The 15,547-nt window shown below is 41.5% G+C and overlaps 1 protein-coding gene across 2 annotated transcripts in view; it reads left to right on the top strand.

The window, feature by feature from the left end:
* The first annotated feature begins 4,811 nt into the window (after window positions 1–4,811).
* LOC115224370 (ras-like protein family member 10B) overlaps window positions 4,812–15,547 on the top strand; it is a 32,287-nt gene continuing 21,551 nt past the window's right edge. Inside the window, exon 1 of one of the 2 annotated variants that reach the window (XM_036513448.1) lies at window positions 4,812–4,991. The gene's annotated coding sequence lies outside the window, so the exon portion shown is untranslated. The remainder of the gene's footprint in view (window positions 4,992–15,547) is intronic. The other variant, XM_036513447.1, reaches the window with a different exon arrangement.

The raw sequence follows: 15,547 nt of genomic DNA on the forward strand, positions 1-15,547 counted from the left end.
AAATGACTAGAAACAAAGGCAGTATACTACAACAAAAAATTTGGTAACAAAAGGGTTTTAACCTCGTTTGATTCCAACCTGTCAGAGACTATTCTTGATTCTATGATAGATAAGCTTCCTGTTTTAAAGTGATCCAAATTAAAAACTTCCATCAAAATCTCCTGCTTGTCCACACCATCTTAATAATGACACACACCTTCTTAATGTTCCAAAATTCCTCATTATGTTCTGAATTAATTGACAGCCATATTTCAACCGGAATGTAGCAACGAAAGAGTTAAATCATAGGTTCTCAACGAGAGCGCTACCGCCCCCTGGTGGGCGTTGAGAGGGTCCAGGTAGGCGCTGGTGGCTAATGGGGGGATGCGGGGGAAGGGGTGCTGTAGAGAAAGAGGAGGCGTTGGGAGGAAGGCAGTGAATTGGGGTCACTATGAATTTATTATAATATCATTATAGTATTGTATACAAATTATATAATATTATATTAAATATCAAATGATTTATAGTATATGTAAATTAGTCAAATATAAAATATTTATTAATGCATAAAAATAGGGGTGGGGGCGCTGAGGGTATTATGTGGCCATGGGGCGGGGAAGTGGCCCAAAACGTTTGAGAACTTCTGGGTTAAATGGTCATCTGTGTTGCACTACATGTTGAGCGAGCGTCGCGTCCTGTACCGAGAAAAATTTCATTAAATTATTCTCCTTCGTTTCTTGTGTCAAAACAAAAATTCCGCTGGTCAGGTTGTTCATTTGATGGTGATGGCGTGGAGAATATGCTGTCTGAATTGTGTTAATCTATTGGATACAGATTCTGCAGGGTATATATATAGGATTGTATATCGAGTTTGTATGAAGTCTGGATGGTGTACAGAAGGTTTACTGTGCAGAAAGTTGTGCTCTGGAATCGAAAGCGTGTTCCTTTAGAGTACTTTAGGATTGTGTTACATTATCAGCCTTGGTATGGTTTATTTATATTTTTGCTTGTAACAAGAATTTGGAGGAGGAACCGGAATAGATACTTCCCTCTGATGTGTTAAATTAATCTGAGTTTCTTTAATGTAGAGAGAAAGCCACAGACCACCCAATGTGAATTCTTCCCCCAATTCGGGGATCCTTTTTTTGTTTTTCCTTGCTGTTATTCCACAATGTTATTACATAATTCAGTGGAACAGAGCCGGATTAAGACCTATACAGGCCCTAAACCCTTAAAAGATATTGGTGCTTCCATATATAATTAAAAATATAAGCAATAATAAACCATAAAATAAACTTTTATTTTTCAAAATGACTCAAAATTAACAGAAAGATGGAAAATAATGCTTATTTTTGTAATACTTCCACATTATTTATTTTTGTAAAGGTTTCTCCTACTTTCTTTTCAATAGCAAATTCTAAGATCAGATCCTCATCATGACACCATGAATGCTTCAGAATTATATTTCCGATCATATAAAACACTTCAAAAATTTTTCCAACTTAGAGTTGCCGTCAACAACCATGGCTGGTTGTTGACAAATTTTTCCGCCTTCTAAGGATAATTTACCCAATATGTCTGTTGTTTTAACGGCAACCCTTGTTATTTGCATCGTACAATACACATTTTCGACGCTTCCAATAAAAGAACAAATACTTCTTTGCTTACATTTATACACACTTCGAAAATTATATTAGCAAGTTTAAAGTGATTTCTTTTGTGCCTTAAACCATCTACTATTTCTGTGCCTTAAACCATCTACTCTTCCCTCGATACCCTAAGCGTGTGCTTGTTTTACTTAATGATTAACCCAGCACTGAGTGCAATCGCATCAACGACCATGTAGCAATTGGTGCGACGAAAACTTCGACACCAAATAATAATTTTTTAATAGTTTTCGTGTGTTTTTGACTGGCCGATGCATGGCTTCCGGGCTGGAATCATTTTAGTTTCCACACTCAGTCTCAAATCGAATTACTTGCTTGGCGAATACACCCACGTAAAATAATTACATTTGCAGTTTTATTTCCTGTTAATGGCTGTCTCTTTATTGATTTGTAAATCTCAACCCTTTTAAAATAAATTTAATGTTGTGCTGTGAAGACGCGTGACAGAGTGGTTAGATTATTCCGCTCACGATCGCAAGTTTGTCAGTTCGATACCGGGCTGCACATCGTGTTCTTGAGCAAGACACCTTATTTCACGTAGCTCCACTCCACTCAGCTGGCAAAAATGAGTTGTACCAGCAATTCAAAGGGTCAGCCGTGTCACTTTCTGTGTCACGCTGAATCTTCCTGAGAACTACCTTTAAAGGTACATGTATCCGTGGAGTGCTTAGCCATTTGTACGAGCAGGATATTCGGTTGATTGTATCAACTGGAAGCCTCGTCGTCGTCACCGACGGAGTACCAGTATTCGGTGTTGTAAATCACCCACTGTTTCTTATATAAAAGGCTGAAGACACAACGCGTCTGAGGACACCAACCATGTTGTTGCTTTTGTTGTTGTTGCTGTTGAGCGAAGCGGTCTTCGTTCCAGAGCTCGCAAGATGGGAGAAGTCCGAAACGTGGTCCTTTGCTATTCGTAAGACCTGCAGAAGAGAAAGCAGGTCAACCCCCGACACCGAGAGCATCGACGGATGGATGAATGCGCATCCAGGCTCAGCGGTTGCGTAGGAAGTCGGGGACAAGAAACAGGAAGAAAGAGTGAGAGAAAGTTGGGGCGAAAGAGTACAACAGGGGCCGCCACCACCCCCTGCCGGAGGCTCGTGGAGCTTTAGGTGTTTTCGCTCAATAAACACACACAACGCCCGGTCTGGGAATCGAAACCGCGATCCTCCGATCGCGAGTCTGCTGCCCTCACCATTGGGCCATTGCGCCTCCACGTTGTTGTTGCTTTTGTTGTTGTTGTTGTTACTGTTTAGACACCGGAAGGCGTCGAGCTGACAAATCCATTAGCAAAGTCGGACAAAATGCTTGGTGGCCTATCTTTCGGCTTTTCATGTTCTGAGTTCAAATTACACTGAGGTCGACTTTACCTTTCAACCTTTCAGGGTGAATAAAATAAATACCACTTGAATACTGGGGTCGATATAATCGACTTGCACCCTCTAACAAAATTGCTGGCTTTGTGTCGAAATTTGAAAGTGCTGTTACCATTACTGTCAAGGCAGAGAGCTGGGAGGAGTGGTTGCATGCCGGATAAAATGCTTAGCGGCATTTCTTACAGCATTTCACGTTCTGAGTTCAAATTCCGCCGAGGTCGACTTTGCCTTTCATCCTTTCAGGGGTCAATAAAAGTAAGTACCAGTCAGGTACCAGCGGGGTATCAATATAGTCAAATAGGGCGCTGAGCTGGCAGAATCGTTAGCACCCTAGGCTAAATGCTTAGAGGTTTTTCGTCTGCTGTTACGTTCTGAGTTCAAATTCCGCCGAGGTCGACTTTGCCTTTCATCCTTTTCGGGGTCGATTAAATAAGTACCAGTTACGCCCTGGGGTCCATCTAATCAACTAAATCCCTTTGTCTGTCTTTGTTTGGCCTCTCTATGTTTATCTCCCCACCTTTGTGGGCAATAAAGAAATAAATATAGTTGAATTGCCCATCCCCTCAAAATTGCTGGCCTTGTGTAAAAGTTAAGAGTTCGTTTAGACCCAGGTCAACATTTATCGTGCAGATATATTACTAAAGTTGGTCCAACCGTGACCATGCCGTCTTTGGATAGGACGGGCATGGAAAGGGCTGGTACGACGTAAAAGGCAGGCTACTGGGGTTTCTAGGATTAGAATGTGTGCGCTCTGCATTTTCTTTAAAACGGTGAACTGTTATTTTGAAGGAGATGCTGGCTGCTACTTCTAGCAGATCGAGCATCCAATCACGTAAGATATTCTCTCTCGCTCGTTCGTTGCAAATATTGTTATTTCTGTTGTTGTTGTTGTTGTTGCTATGGCTCAATCTGTTGCCATGGTAACTATAGACAGTCACCCCTACGACTGTTGTTGGTAAGACAGAGGTCAAGATTGATCCAGCTGACCTATGATCCAGGTTGGTCCAACCGTGACCATATCGATTCTTGATTGGTTGGGCGTTAAAAGCCGGTGGATGTGGGGGTGGGGGTCTTGGATTGTATTATTTAATGTGTTTCGCCTTTAAAAAGAAAACAAAAAAAACAGGCGTAGGAGTGGCTGTGTGGTAAGTAGCTTGCTTACCAACCACATGGTTCCGGGTTCAGTCTCACTGCGTGGCACCTTGGGCAAGTGTCTTCTACTATAGCCTCGGGCCGACCAAAGCCTTATGAGTGGATTTGGTAGACGGAAACTGAAAGAAGCCCATCGCATATATGTATATATATATATATATATATATATGTATGTGTGTGTATATGTTTGTGTGTCTGCGTTTGTCCCCCAACATCGCTTGAGAACCGATGCTGGTGTGTTTATGTTCCCGTAACTTAGCTGTTCGGCAAAAATGACCGATAGAATAAGTACTAGGCTTACACAGAATAAGTCTTGGGGTCGATTTGCTCGACTAAAGGCGTTGCTCCAGCATGGCCACAGTCAAATGACTGAAACAAATAAAATATTAAAAGAGTAAAGAGAAACGGTGTCTAGTGATTTAAGGGAGATATTAGCTATTATTTCCAGCAGGCCGGGCGTCCAGTCATTTAAGAGGTTCTTTCGCATTCGCTCGTTGCTAATGTTGCTGCTGTTGTTGCTATTGCTCACATCGCTGCTATCGTAACTACAGACAGCCATCACTAGCACTACCGCCGCTGCTGCTGCTGCTGTTGCTGCTGCAGCTGCCGTCTACTGCTGCTACAGCTGCTGCTGCTGCTACTGCTGTTGTTGTTGCTGCCGTTACAGGCTGCTACTGCTGTTGCTGTCGCTATCGTTGCCGCCTGTTGCTAACGTTGCTACGGTGTTCCTGACATCCAGTCTCGTAAACGTTGTTCCAGTAGCAAACCAACTATTGTTCACGCAACTTAAAGAGATTACACTAACATCACAAAGTAGGTATCCCATCATGCCATTCTTTCATCTCTACTTTCACTTTCGCTTTTGCTTCTTGTCTTTATGGCTTTCGTCTTGTCACACCGGCTGACTTTTATGTTTGCTTACCAATATTCTCTTTCTCTTTCTCCCTCTTTCTCTCTCCCTCTCTGCAATCTCTCACTTTCTCTCATCATGCTGTTTCCCTTTCTTTCTATCCCCTCTCTACGTTTCTCTCTTTTTTCACTTTTCAATCTCTCTCTCTCTTTTTTTTCACCTACTCTTTTCTACTTTCTTTCTCTTTCCCCTTTTCGTTCAATTTCTCTCTCTCTCTTCTTCCTCGTCTTTCTCTCTCTCTCTCTTTTATCCGTGTCTCTTCCCTTCACTCCTCACTCTCTACCCCCTCTCTCTTACCTACTATTCCACCTTTCCGTATTCAATTCTTTCAGTCAGTTATTCTTTTCTTTTTCCTTTTCTTTCTTTCTTTCTTTCTTTCTTTATTTCTTTCCTTCCTTCCTTCCTTTATTAGTAATTTCTTATTTCGTTCAGAATTTACACCTTTCATTCTTTCTCTTCCCTATTTAGAATTTTGTCTACTTCAATCAATCACTAAATCAATCAGTCAATCAATCAATCAGTCAGTCTATCTATCTATCTATCTATTTATCTATCTATCTATCTATCTATCTATCTATCTATCTATCTATCTATCTATCTATCTATCTATCTATCTATTTCTCTCTCTCTCTATATATATATATGTATGTATATATATATATATATATATATATATATATATATATATATATATATACATGTATATATGTGTGTATATATATATATCCGTCAGTCTATCTATCTATCTATCTATCTATCTATCTATCTATCTATCTATCTATCTATATCTATCTATCTATCTGTCTCTCTATCTGCCTGCCGGTCTGTCTGTCTGTCTGTCTGTCTGTCTATCTATCTATCTACGTAACATTTTCACTTTCTTTCTTCCTTTCTTCCTTCCTTCCTTCCTTTCTTCTTTCCTTTTTGTCCTTGCTTTCTTTTCAATTTCGTTTATTTTCCCCAGTTTCCTCACTTCAAAAATCTCTCTTCTCTTTCTCTTTCTTCCTTCAGCCATCTCTCTCTCTCTCACTCTCTCTCTCTCTCTCTCTCTCTCTCTCTCCCTCTCTCTGTTGCACATTTCATTCTTACAGTTCCGAGTTCACATCCCTCCAGAGATACCTTACACCTTTCTCTCTGCTGGGACCAACAATATAAGCACCCATAGATACTGGAAGGAAATCCGTTTTCCGAATCCTTCCCAAACCCCTTAAAGCATTTCTCGTTCTGTCATTTCTAAACTTCACATTAACGCATGAAAAGGTTGTTCTTCTTATTGTCGTCATTGCTCTCACAATTTTTTTTATTTTCCCACTTGTTTTAATTGTTGTTGTTGTTATTTCATTACTGTTCTTGTCATTATATATATTTTTATTCTTCTTACTATTATCAAAGTCGGCGAGCTGGCAGAATCGTTAGCACATCAGACAAAAAATACTTAGCGGCGTTTCGTCCGTCTTTACGTTCTGAGTTCAAATTCCGCCGAGCTCTACTTTGCCTTTCGTTCTTTCGGGGGTCGATAAATTAAGTACCAGTTGCGTACCGGGTTCGATCTAATCGACTGGCTCCCCGCCCTAAAATTTCCGGGTCTTGTGCCTAGAGTAGAAAAGGATATTTAAAGGCGGCGAGCTGGCAGGGCGAAATGCTTAGCGGCATTTCGTCCGCCTTTACATTCTGAGTTCAAATTCCGCCGAGGTCTACTTTTCCTTTCGTTCATTCGGGATCGATAAATTAAGTACCAGTTGCGTACTGGAGTCGATCTAATCGACTGGCTCCCCTCCCTAAAAATTTCGGGCCTTGTGCCTAGAGTAGAAAAGGATATTTAAAGGCGGCGAGCTGGCAGGAATGTTAGCACGCCGGGTGAAATGCTTAGCGGTACTTCGTCCGTCTTTACGTTCTGAGTTCAAATTCCGCCGAGGTCTACTTTTCCTTTCGTCCATTCGGGATCGATAAATTAAGTACCAGTTGCGTACTGGAGTCGATCTAATCGACTGGCTCCCTCCCCCAAATTCCGGGCCTTGTGCCTAGAGTAGAAAAGAATAAAAGGCGGTGAGCTGGTAGAAACGTTAGCACGCCGGGTGAAATGCTTAGCGGTACTTCGTTCGTTTTTACAGTCTGAGTTCAAATTCCGCCGAGGTCGACTTATCTTTCATCCCTTTCGGGATCGATAAAATAAATATCAGTAGGACTCTGGGATCGATGTAATCAATTGAACCCCTACCCAAAATTGTTGGCCTTGTGCCAAAAATTTAAATTATTATTATTATTATTATTATTATTATTATTATTATTATTATTATTATTATTATTAAGGCGGTGAGCTGGCAGAAACGTTAGCACGCCGGGTGAAATGCTTAGCAGTATTTCGCCTTTCTTTATGTTCTGAGTTCAAATTCTGCCGAGGTCGACTTTGCCTTTCATCCTTTCGGGGTCGATAAATTAAGTACCAGTGAAACACTGGGGTTGATGTAATCGACTACCTATCCCCCCCGAAATTTCAGGCCTTGTACCTTTAGCAGAAAGAATTATTATTATTATTATTATTATTATTATTATTATTATTATTATTATTATTATTATTATTATTATCATCATCATTGCAGAATTGTTAGCGCGCTGGGCGAAATGCTTAGCGGGATTTCGCCCGTCGTTACGTTCTGAGTTCAAATTCCGCCGAGGTCAGCTTTGCCTTTCATCCTTTCGGAGTCGATAAATTAAGTACCAGTGAAACACTGGTAATCGACTTGTCCCCTCCTACGAAATTTCAGGCTTTGTGTCTTTACTAGAAATGGTTATTACTCATTTCTACTATTGGCACAAGGCCCGAACATTTGGAGGAGGGAGCCAGTCGATTAGGTCGACCCCAGTACGTAACAGGTACTTAATTTATCGACCCCGAAAAGATGAAAGGCAAAGTTGACATCGGCGGAATTTGAACCCGGAACGTAAAGACAGGCGAAATACCTATTTCTTTACTACCCACAAGGGGCTAAACACAGAGGGGACAAACAAGAACACACAAACGGATTTAGTCGTATATATCGACCCCAGTGTGTAACTGGTACTTATTTAATCGACCCCGAAAGGATGAAAGGTAAAGTTGACCTCGGTGGAATTTGAACTCAGAACAAAGAGACAGGCGAAATACCTATTCCTTTACAACCCACAAGGGGCTAAACACAGAGGGGACAAACAAGGACAGACAAACGGATTAAATAGATTATATCGACCCCAGTGCGTAACTGGTACTTATTTAATCGACCCCGAAAGGATGAAAGGCAAAGTCGACCTCGGCGGAATTTGAACTCAGAACGTAACGGCAGACGAAAAACCGCTTAGCATTTCGCCCGGCGTGCTAACGGTTCTGCCAGCTCGCCGCCATAAGAAAGGATTGTTGTTGTTGTTGTTGTTGTTAAGGTGGCAAGTTGGCAGTGTCGTTAGCTTCGGAGACGGCTCGGGGTTTGCAGAGTTAAACAGTGCGTGTATGTGCGTGTGTGCATGTGTGTGTGTGTGTAAGTTCATGTGTGTGCATGCATGCGCGTGTGTATGTATGTGTGTGTGTGAGTGCGTGTGTGTATGTATATGTGTATGTGTGTGTGTGTATGTGTGTGTGTGTGTAAGTTCATGTGTGTGCATGCATGCGCGTGTGTATGTATGTGTGTGTGTGAGTGCGTGTGTGTATGTATATGTGTATGTGTGTGTGTGTATGTGTGTGTGTATGTATCTGCATGCGTGTATGTGTGTGTGTGTGTGCGTGCGCGAGTTTGCGTGCATGTGCGCGTTTGCGTGTATGCGTGTATCTATATGTGTATGTATGCATGCGTGTGCCTGTATGTACGTGTGTGAGTGTGTGTGCATACGTGCGAGTGTGTATGTGCGTGTGTGTGTGAGAGAGTGTGTGAGTGTATGTGTATGTGTGTGTGATTCTGCATGCGTGTGCGCGTGTGTTTGGAAGGAGCAGAGATAAAGATAGTGCGTGTGTGCGTTTGGGAATAGGAGAGGGAGAGAGAGTAAGAAAGAGGGTGAGATAGAGATAGATAGATAGAGAGAGAGAGAGAGAAAGAGAGAGAGAGAGAGAGAGAAAGAGCGAGAGAGAGAAAGAGAGAGAGAAAGAGAGAGAAAGGGAGAGAGCGAGAGAGGAGAGTATCGATTAGAAAGCAGAAAAGTCAACAGGTGTGCTACGAATATTTTACAAAGCAATATGATATTTGCGTTCCGGGTTCAAATCCCGCGAGGTTCACTTAGATTTTTATATCGTTCTGGGGCTGATAAAATAAAGTACTAGCCAAGTACCGGGGAGTACATATTGTCCTTTTTTTTCTTCTTTCCTTTACCCACCCGACAATAACATTTCTGCCCGTGTACCTAGGTTAAGAATCTATGAGTGTGTTTGCACCAACGGGAACATCACTACCACCACCATCACTACCATAACAACAGCAACAACAACGACAACAACAATAGCAATAACAATAGAATGTCAGTTGACAATGTTAGAAATAACAGCTAAATCTCATTCAAATCACGCCCTGTTATTTTATGGTGATGATGAAGAAGATGATGATGATGATGATGATGGTGATGATGATGATGATGATGATGATGATGATGATGATGATGATGATGATGATGATGAAGTTGATGGAGAAGAAGAAGAAGAAGAAGAAGAAGAAGAAGACGAAGAAGATGATGATGATGATGATGAAGATGAAGAAGAAGAAGATGATGATGATGATGATGATGATGACGGTGAAGAAGAAGAAGAAGAAGAAGAAGAAGAAGAAGAAGACGAAGAAGATGATGATGATGATGATGATGATGATGATGACGATGAAGAAGAAGAAGAAGATGATGATGATGATGATGATGATGGTGAAGAAGAAGAAGAAGAAGAGGAAGAAGAAGACGAAGAAGATGATGATGATGATGATGATGACGATGAAGAAGAAGAAGAAGAAGATGATGATGATGATGATGATGACGGTGAAGAGAAGAAGAAGAAGAAGAAGAAGAAGAAGAAGAAGAAGAAATAAGGTTGGAGAATGCTGTCCCTGTTATACGAAAAGGTTGGCGTGGTCACGGTTGGATTGCCTTTAATCGAAGTAGACCACGGGTTAAAGAACGACAGCAACAACGAATTTAACCAGCTAGAAATAGCAGCCAAAGAACACCCTCAAATCACACGTTTGAAGGGCACGGCAAGATGGCGATTTGGGTCTTGTTGGTATTGTCAGAGGTGGTGGAATTGACAGAATAGTTATCGCGCCGGACCAAATGCCTGGCAGCATTTCTTCCGGATTTACGTTCTTTGTTCAAGTTTAGCCAAGGTAGACTTTGCCTTTCATCCTTTCGGAGAGCGATGAAATAAATACCAGTCATGTACTGAGGTCCATGTGACTGACAAGATCCTCCCCCCCCAAATCATAGGCCTTCTACCTATAAAAGATTGTTGCTGTTGTTGTTGTTGTTGTTATTGTCCGCTGTTGTTGTTGTTGGTGGTGGTGTTGGTGGTGTCGGTGGTGGTAGTGATGATGGTGGTGTTGTTGGTGGTGGAGACGATGACGATGTCGGTGGCGCTGGTGTCGAACCGTTAGTCCCTAGGAGAGCAGAACCGAAATGAAAAGCGTTCCAGCAGTGACCATCCGGTCGTTTACCCTCCACGCGCAACGGACCCGGCACCACATTATCTAAAGGTCCCTTTACTAAGACGGTGGGATAGGAGCCGAGTAGGGAGTGAGGGTACGTGGGAGCAGTTTGAAGGATATTTTTGGCTGCTATTTCTGGCAGGTCAAGTGTCCATGTAGTGATACCCTCCTACAGAGAATTTGGAATTCAAGTCGTGCATTACGTGTTTATGCATGTATGTGTGTATGAGTATATATATATATATAGATATATATATATATATATATATACATATATATATATATATATTTGTGTGTGTGTGTGTGTGTGTGTGTGTATGTAAATCTGTATGCGTATGTATGAATGTGAGAATATATATATATATATATATATATATATAGGCGCAGGCGTGGCTGTGTGGTGAAGAAGCTTGCTTACCAGCCACATGGTTCCGGGTTCAGTCCCACTGCGTGGCATCTTGTACACGTGTCTTCTACTGTAGCCTCGGGTCGACCAAAGCCCTGTGAGTGGATTTGGTAGATGGAAACTGAAAGAAGCCCGTCGTATATATGTATATATGTATGTAAACATGTATATATATATATATAATATATATATATATATATATATTATATATATATATATATATATATATATATATAACAATGCGTATGTGTCTTTGTGTTTGTTCCTCACGACCGCTTGACAACCGGTGTTGGTGTGATTACGTCCTCGTAGCTTAGCGGTCCAGTAAAAGCGACCGATAGATTAAGTATCAAGCTCTACAAAGTAATAAGTCCTTCGGTCCATTCACTCAGTATGCTCCGTATGCTCCAGTATGCCGCAGTCTAATGACTGAAAGAAATAAAGGATAAAAGATATTCTTTTATTCTTTCCCTTGTTTCAGTTATTTGACTGTGGCCATGCTGGAGCTTTTAGGCGAACAAATTAACCCCAGGACTTATTCTTTGTAATCCTAGTACTTATTCTATCGGTCTCTTTTGCCGAACAACTAAGTTACTGGGACATAAACACACCAACATCAGTTGCCAAGCGATGGTGGAGGAACAAACAGATATACAAATACACATGTATATACACGCATATATATATTTACAACGGGCTTCTTTCAGTTTCCGTCTACCAAATTCACTCGCAAGGCTTTGGTCGGTCTGAGGCTACAGTAGAAGACACTCGCCCAAGGTGCCACGCAGTGGGACTGAACCCGGAACCATGTGGTTGGCAAGCAAGCTTCTTACCAGACAACCACTCCTGCGCCTATATAAAAATGTGTGTGAGTGTTTTTGTGCGTGTGTGGCAGTATGTGTGTAGATGTAGGTATCTGAATGTACGTATATTTATATATATATATATATATATATATATATATATATATATATATATATATGTGTGTGTGTGTGTGTGTGTGTGTGTAATAATATCATTGCTATTGTGGGAAAATGTCGTAAGTCCAAAACGTTGCTCTTTTCCAGAAAATGAAAAAGCAGTTTCACCATTCCATAGCAAAACCGTTGCACTACACTTTGACAATTTCCGATATCTTGGCATCTGAAGCAGCTGGAGATACGATAGTTTGACAAAAAAACTGGCTATTGCAAGCAAAAATAAATATTGGAAAAAAAAATAATAATATTTGGCCAAATTTGGACTTACGACAGTTTAACTAATAGCAACGATAGCGAAACGTGAAACCGGTAGACTATTGTAATATTCTATCCTTTAAAACATTGAAAATATATTTTCCTTCTTGCATTACACACACACACACACGCACACACACACACACACACACGCACACACGCACACACACACATATACTTACATAGAACCGTATGTAATGTATAGAGGTTTGTACTTATGTGTGAGTATCTATATGTGTATACATGTATGTATGTGTGTGTGTGTGTGTATACGTATATAAGTATATATGTATATATGTATGTGTATGCATAGACATATTTGCATGTGTTATGCATACATGTGTGTATATCCTTACATGTGTGTACATATATACATGTGTGTGTGTGTGTGTGTGTGTGTACGGCCCCGTCTGTAAGTGTTTTCAATCTCATCAAAGCAAGGCTGCGATATAACGGTTTCGAATTTTTGGCACAAGGCCGGCATGTTCGGGGAAGGGGGGGATACTTCGATTACATCGACCCACGCACTCAACTGGTACTTACTTTATTGACCCCCCCCCCACAAAAAAAAGAACGGAAGGTAAAGTCAACCTCGGCAGAATTTTGAACTCAGAACGTAAAGTCGGAAGAAATGCTGCTAAGCATTTTGTCCGGCATTGCTAACGATTCTGCCCAGCTCGGTACCTTAAGACCGTGATATATGAACGCGTTGTTGTTATTGCTGTTGTTGTCGTTGTTGTTGTTGTTACTGTTGTTGTTCAACAGTCATGGTCACTTGGTCAGCAAATCTATTTCTTTATTACCCACGAGGGGCTAAACATAGAGGGGACAAAGAAGGACAGACAAACGGATTAAGTCGATTATATCGACCCCAGTGCGTAACTGGTACTTATTTAATCGACCCCGAAAGGATGAAAGGCAAAGTCGATCTCGGCGAAATTTGAACTCAGAACGTAACGGCAGACGAAATACGGCTACGCATTTCGCCCGGCGTGCTAACGATTCTGCCAGCTCGCCGCCTTGGTCAGCAAATCTAACACCAAAGACATTCTAACCAAGTCCGCCCAGTCTTAACACCACCACCACCACCACCACCACTACCGCCGCCGCTGCCGTCGTCGCCGCTGCCGTCGTCGCCGCTGCCGTCGTCGCCGCTGCCGTCGTCGCCGCTGCCGTCGTCGCCGCTGCCGTCGTCGCCGCTGCCGTCGTCGCCGCTGCCGTCGTCGCCGCTGCGTCCTTGTCGGCCGCTGCCTCGCCGGCGGCCGCTGCTAACTTACTACTCTACTACTTTACTACTACTACTACTACCACCACCACCACCACCCCTACTACTCTACTACTACTACTACTACTACTACCCACCACACCACCACTCCCTACTACTACTATACACTACAACACCACCACCACCACTACTACTACTACTACTACTAATACCACTACTACTACTACTACTACTACCACCACCACCACTACTACTACTACTACTACTACTGACGGCGACAAAAGCCAGCACCCACCACCACCACCACCACCACCATCACAACGATCACCATCATCACCACTTCTACCACTACCAACACCATCCTCATCTTCACCGCTACCATCACCAACACCAGTACAATCACAACAACAACTCCAATCACCAAAGCCATATCCAGCCATGACCATCACGTCCTATTCCAATATACACCCAGCAGAGTACCATAGTACCCCAAGATACCCCACATATCTTTATTGAAATATAATGCGATGCGGTATGTTATTCGAGGGAGATTTGGCTGCTATTTCCTGGCAGTCTGACCGACCTCATAGATCAACTCCACTCTTTCTCTCTCTCTCTCTCTCTCTCTCTCTCTCTCTCTCTCTGTCGTAGATTCTATAAATGATACCAGTCATATACTGCGGTCGGTTCAAGTAATCTCACTTCTTCCCTATACTCCTCGGTGGACTTGTGCCCCATACTCGCTCATCCTTTTCCAAATATCATTCAACTCACTCTCCCAACTTTCTTCCTCTTCTTTTCTATTTTAATATATTTTCACTATCCTTCTCCCCTCCCCCCCCCCACACATACACTTACCCGTTGTTCTCCATTTGTAGCAGATGGAAGTCAGTTAATAGCAAAGAGTTAACGTATCATGAAAGAAAAGATCATATGTGTGTGTGTATACATACATACATACATACAGACAGACAGACACAGACACACAGACACACACACACACACACACACACACACACACACACACACATATATATATATATATACATATATAAAGGGAAAGTTTACGAAAATAAACAAAAGACGAAGGCAGGTGGAGTACAAAAAAACAAATGTATTAGTAATATATATATATTATATATAGGCGCAGGAGTGGCTGTGTGGTAAGTAGCTTGCTAACCAACCACATGGTTCCGGGTTCAGTCCCACTGCGTGACATCTTGGGCAAGTGTCTTCTGCTATGGCCCCGGGCTGACCAATGCCTTGTGAGTAGATTTGGTAGACGGAAACTGAAAGAAGTCCGTCGTATATATGTATATATATATGTATGTATGTGTGTGTTTATATGTCTGTGTTTGTCCCCCTAGCATTGCCTGAAAACCGATGCTGGTGTGTTTATGTCCCCGTCACTTAGTGATTCGGCAAAAAGAGACAGATAGAATAAGTACTGGGCTTACAAAGAATAAGTCCCGGGGTCGATTTGCTCGACTAAAGGTGGTGCTTCAGCATGGCCGCAGTCAAATGACTGAAACAAGTAAAGAGAGTAAAAGAGTAAAGAGTATATATATATTATAATATATATATATATATATATATATATATATATATATATATATACAAATTGAGATAGGGGTTGTATATCTTGTGAGTTGATCATTGATTAAGATGTGTTTCTCCATTTCTTATTTTGTATATATATATATATATATGTATATTTCTCCATATGTATGTGGGTATAAATGCCTATATATGCATCTAGATATGTAGGTATTTGTATAAATAAGGATAAGATCGTTAATTTGAATATCGATTTTATCAAGTGGCCAGCATGGGAGTAAAAACCTTCAAAAGTAATAATTATTATCAAAATTATAATTTAGGGTATCTAAGAGATACCACTACGCTTGAAATAGGAGCCAAAACTTGACTCTAAAACCACATTAAATGTTCATACA

Source organism: Octopus sinensis, linkage group LG25 (genome assembly GCF_006345805.1).
Source record: "Octopus sinensis linkage group LG25, ASM634580v1, whole genome shotgun sequence".
Taxonomy (NCBI): Eukaryota; Metazoa; Mollusca; class Cephalopoda; order Octopoda; family Octopodidae; genus Octopus; species Octopus sinensis.